The following is a 6,000-nucleotide window of genomic DNA, read 5'->3' on the forward strand; positions in this document are numbered from 1 at the left end:
TCAAGGCTTTCATTTCCTTGTCTTTCTCAAGCTTTTCCCTTCTTTCTTTTTCAAGGGTTACTCTTATTATTTTATTCTCTATCATTTTTTCCTTCACAAGATTTGCAAGTTCAAAACTAGTGACCCTTGGAGGGATCCCCTCATCCTCTCCTTCTAACATCTTCTCAAGTACCAAGACCCACTAGGAATGCTCAAAAGGTAAGTGATGGTCAAAGGCTTCAACAAGGATCAAATACAAAAATGACCCCAGTAACTCTTTTCTTCTTTCATTCGAGGATTCTACTAGGCTTTGATACCATTTGATGCAATGGATAAGTGTGATGTGGCCCAACCAAGTTCACAAAGTGAAAATGTGCAAGGGAAAGACTATATTCCTCAAACCCACAAACAACAACTATCCAATCTACAACTCCAACACCCTCCCAATGGATATGGTGGATGTATTTCACTTATCTAAGATGGATTCAAGAGGTTCCAAGTGGTTTCAGATCTCCAACCCAATCCTAGTACTCAAATTCTTCAATATTTCCTAGTAGGCCTAATTGCCCCCAACTAGGTCTACATTGAGAAAGATCTAAAGTTTTCTCCAAACATTTCCAAATAAATCCTCAAAAAAAAAGTTTTTAGATACCCATTTTGGCCTTCTTCAACATATGTCAAGCTTAATATAGGTTGTTTTGGACAACCAACTAGATCCCCAAACTTGGCACCCTTTTTAGGCATAAAATAGGGTGATTTTACAAAACAAGTATATGTTGCCCATACATCCAAACCTTTACGATTTCAATATTAGAGAATGCAAAATTATTTATTTTCTCCTTCATTCACCTTACACACACCTTTTGAGTTTAGAGTTTGTCCTCCTTAAGAAGACTTTAGTGACTTAGGGTTAGGTATGAATCTACAATTGTGATTCATTGATTTTTCTGCTTAATCCTTCCCTTTTTCTGATTGGCTACATGTAATTACATTAGGAATGCATCTCAATATTTTTCCTTATTTCCAAAATATCAAAATTCAATTTTAAGTTGGCTCAAAAATGGTTTACATAGTTGTGTGTGCCTTTACAAACAATTATGTCAAAACTGTGTCACTTAGTATTTGAAGTCTCTGATGCTCAGCATATACTATTCTCTATGATATGACTCAACATTCGTATTAATCAACATCCACTACTTACTTGACTCCTATGTCACTTGGCATACACTATCTACTCAATATGTGAGTGGCTTAGCACTCACTATGGCTCAGCATGCTCTATAATATACATGTTGTGCTTGACATGTATTACTTGTTCAACATGAATTAAGTAAATAACTTAAGTGTGTTGACACTCACTTGTCAAAACCAATTTGAGATCAAGGATAGTCTACCTCAAGAGGAATGGGAGTCTATTTTACCTATTAAGCTTGGTTATCTATCAATTTCTCTGTGATTGGAAGTAACTTGCTCAGTTTAAATTTTGGACCCTACTAGCAAAGGGTTGGTAAAAAAAGTACTCAGTTTGAAGAATCAATCATTGAAAATTCCTCATTTAGAAGATCTATGGAAAGATTTTAATGACAAGAAAGAGGTGGTAAAGAGGGATCATTCAAGATTAACACTTCCACAAATTGATTCCCTCAAATTGAAATTTAAATTGGAAGGGGTAATTGAGGATGGTTCAAATATTGTTGAACTAGGATGGGAAGAAGCAAGTGAACAAAAGCAATTAGAAGTGGACTAGAATGAGGGTGAGGAAACCATACATGTAACTATCTAAGGAGAGGAAACATAAATTTTTTCAATGAAAACAAACTACAAAGTCCCCAAAGGTGGTTTCTTTCTATGAAACATTAACCTCTGACATTCCCATTTTATCTCATGTTATAGGTAGCACTTCAACTCCTAAGAAGTAGAAAAGAATGATGTCTCCTAAATAAATCATGGCTCCTAGAACTAATTCTAAGACCAAATCTAATGCACTCATACAATAGGAGATTTAGAAGGAGAAAATGATGACTCAAGAACAAGGTCAAGGAGAAGAGCTCAACTTCTCAGATAATCAAGATGGCAATGTGGAGTTAATAGGGGCTCCTAAGTCAAATCAACCTAGCTTCATGACTCTTCTCAAAGGAAGTCAAGGGATGACTATTTCTTCCACCATCTCATCATGGTTATCTAATTTAGTCAGCAAGAAATGTCACCTTCAACTAGTGTCTACACCAGTTGAGGATTTTGTCACAAAATATGTAGCCCGTGGTTGTAAAAGAAAAAGGATGAAAAGTGATGCATGTTTGATCAAGGCCCCAATGATTGGAAGAGTGATGTTAGAGGTAACTACTTATAAATAAAAAGATGAGTCTAGGGAAATTTACATAGAAGGTTTTAAATTCACCATCATTGAATTGGGGGCCATCACTAGAGACATCGATAATCACTTCTTTAAATTTTCTATAGATCATATGCTGACTCAGTCCAAGAGGCATAGCAAAGAAAAGAAAGAGCTAAAAGGGTTGGTAATAACTATGGCCACTTATGTAGATTCCTTGATGAATTTGGGCACACTTCCATTGGTTTAGACTCTATAATCTTTTGATCCCAATTCATTAAATAGCCAATAATTGGTTAAGCAAATGCAAAAGGGATAATTACTCTCAGATGTAGTGCAAGAGTGGGTAGGATCCATAGTAAAAGAAGGTACTAAATTTATTCTAGATTTTACTACTACATACATAGAAGGAAAAGCACTGTTAGGTGAGGTCCAAACCCCTGTGCTAGTATGGGAAGTTAATCAGAATCAATGCCAAGCCATTTTGTTCCAAGTTAATGAAGTTGAAAAATAAGGTTTGATGAATTTTTTGAATGAGAATCCCATGAAAATTGTAGATTCATGCATGTTGTTGATCCTCAAAATTAATATGGGCTAGAAGGAGTCAATTTACAAAGGGGCCATCAAAGAAATGTGATTAGTGGAAGTTGAAATCATTGGGATGCATAAAGAACTCCTAAGAGATATGCAGATTGTCAACCCTACAAGTATTCTACAGTTTGAAAATGGAAATATGGACTCTAAGGTGTTAACCAAGAATTTTAACAATGCCATGATAGGAATCAAGGACAATGATACACCTACTTCTAGAGACTTCACCACCTTGGCAAGTATTGAGTCAATGTTATATCCAAATAGGAACCTCATGTTGAGACAAAGAGCTTAAGTGGTAGAAAGATGCTTATAGGTCAAAGCTACTCAACCTGAAAAATCCTCATTCTCACAAAATATAGGAATTTACAAATTCCTTCAAAAGCTAGAAACTAGTCAAGTAGACCATGAAAGATGGAGAAAAAGATGGAAAAAATGTTTAGTTGTGAGGGGTTATTTTTTGTGCTTGTTTTATCAAACTATTTTAAAACTATTTCTCTCTTTAAGCTATTTTCAACCAGAAGGCTAGGTTTTCATGGAGACCTTTTTGGGCTAATAAGAAACTATAAATGTTGGAGCATTTGGCTAGAACGGTGTTAGATTTTTGGTAGCCTAAGAATATTTTGATAAAGTTAGTACTATTTTGATTGCATGGAAATAGTGATAGACAAATAGTAATATATACAAAAGTTCTCTCTTAATGACTTTGTGTTGAAGGAGTCTTTTTGAATATATATATATATATATATATATATCATATTTTATTGTGCTCTAAAACTTTGTGTTTGAGAAAAATTGGATATGGTTACTTTTTGGGATGTGATGGTTAATTTTTTATGACATCTATTGCTATTTCTTTTGCTATTTGTGTTAATTTATTATTTCCTAAAATTGGTTTGAGTTGTTGTAATGTTTAAGTTCATAGTTAAATCTTGCTTACTTATGGAAAGACTATGAGCTTTTCGTTCTCTAATTTTATGAATATGCAAATTATTACCTCATTACCCATTAGTACATGAGTGTCCTTTAAGAACTTTTTGGCAAAAGTGTGCATTCAGTTAGTTTTAATCTTTTAAACTTACTAATAAGTCATTTGTAAAGGGATTTGTAGCTGTAAAAATGTAGAGGGAAATGAATAACACAATGTTTACCCAACTGTTATGAAATTTATTGAATTTTCCAAGCCTTGGGCATAGATTAGATTATTATTTAAAGGGAAAAGACACTAACAAATATGAATAGATTTCATTTTAAGAACAGGATAAATATCTCATCAAAATCAATGCCCTTTTTTTGTGCATATCTTTTCACAACTGACCTAGCTTTAAATCTTTTCTTACATCCATAATCTTCTTTCAAATTTTAAATCCATAGATTTTGTAATTCCCTTTTACCTATAGAAAACTTACGTAAATCCCAATTCTGATTTTTCAGCAAGGAGTCTATTTCTTATGTCATTGCAAACTCCCACTAAATCTTTGTATCTACTTGCACAACTTCATCATAGTATTTAGGTTCACCAACATCTATTAATAAAATAGAATATAAAGAGGGAGAAAATATTTTTGGAGATCTACTTAGCCTTGTTGAATGTCTAATATTCATTGAGATGTGTGGTATTTATTGTTGCAGTTGTTGTAGAGCATGAGGGACTACTCAGGCATCATCCTTTTGTGTATCATTTAACACTATATAATCATTTTCTTTCTTCTCATGTGTTTTCAATAGATCTTTTTACATCATGTTTTCATAGAATATGACATCCTTTCTTCTTACAATTTTATGATTTAAAAAACCCCAAAGCCTATAACCAAATTAATCAATTCCATATCCAACATATACATGTTTCTTTGACTTAACTACTAGCTTGGTTCTATTTTCAAAATCTAAATGTGTGAATGCTTTATAACCAAAGGTTTTGAGAAAAAAAATAACTCACCTTCTTACTAGTCCATGTTTCCTTTGGAATACAACAACCCAAAGGAGTAGAGGGACCTCTATTAATCAAATATACAATAGTATTGACAGCCTCCACCCACATGTTTAAATAGTATCCCAATATGTAACCCCATACTCCTTGCATGCTCCATTATTTTCATATTTATAAAATGCATTGAGCCACTCCATTTTCTTGTAGTCATTGGAACAAGTTTCTATCTACAAATACTATTTGTAGAACAATAGTCTTCAAATTATTTTCTACAATACTCACCACCTTTATCAAATCTAATACATTGTATCTTTTTACGAGTCTCATTCTCAACCAAGCATTTCTAATTCTTAAAAGTTAAAAATACATCTGATTTCTATCTAAGAAAATAAACTCATAATTTTCTAGTTGCATCATCAATAAATGTAACATAATAATGAGAGCTACCAATGGAAGATTCCTAAGCTGGTCCCCATATATCTCTATGCACAAGCTCTAATTTCTCATTTTTTATTTTCCTTCCCTCTCTTCACAAAAATCACTCTCTTTTATTTTACATAAACACATATTTCACATAAATCCATATTGACACATTTCAGAACTGGTAAAAATTTATTTGAATGAAGTAGTTTTATAGCTTTCACACTCATGTGCCCAAGTCTGTTGTTTCATAACACTATTTTATAATCTATAGTAACTATTTTCTCTCCCTGCTCAACTGTAGAAACCATTCCTAAACATTCATTTTTCTCTGAAACAATTCAAGTAGAAGGAAGAGTATGACCTATACAAAGATATAAGGTGCCTACTTTCACAACTTTTTCTACTACATGGGAAAATTTTGAAACCTTCTAATTTTTATCATTAAAAGTAGTTGTACAACTGTCATCACCTAGTTTCCTAGCTGAAATTAAATTCCTACTTAGCTCTCATTCTACAAATTAATCTTAATTCTACCCTTTCCAACAATCTGAAAGGGCTCATTATCCCCCAAATAAAGAAGCCCAAAATCCCCTTGGACATAATTAAGAAAATAACCTCTATGGGAAATAGCATGAAATAAAGCCCCATAATCTAAAACCCATGATTCATCAACACTTTCTAAAGAAAGAAGAGAAGCATTCTCCTTGGATTTGTTACTTACCACATTTGCCTACTTCTTTCCATC

The sequence above is a fragment of the Cupressus sempervirens genome, chromosome 4 (assembly GCF_028749045.1).
Source record: "Cupressus sempervirens isolate cs-2001-9-10 chromosome 4, ASM2874904v1, whole genome shotgun sequence".
Lineage (NCBI taxonomy): Eukaryota > Viridiplantae > Streptophyta > Pinopsida > Cupressales > Cupressaceae > Cupressus > Cupressus sempervirens.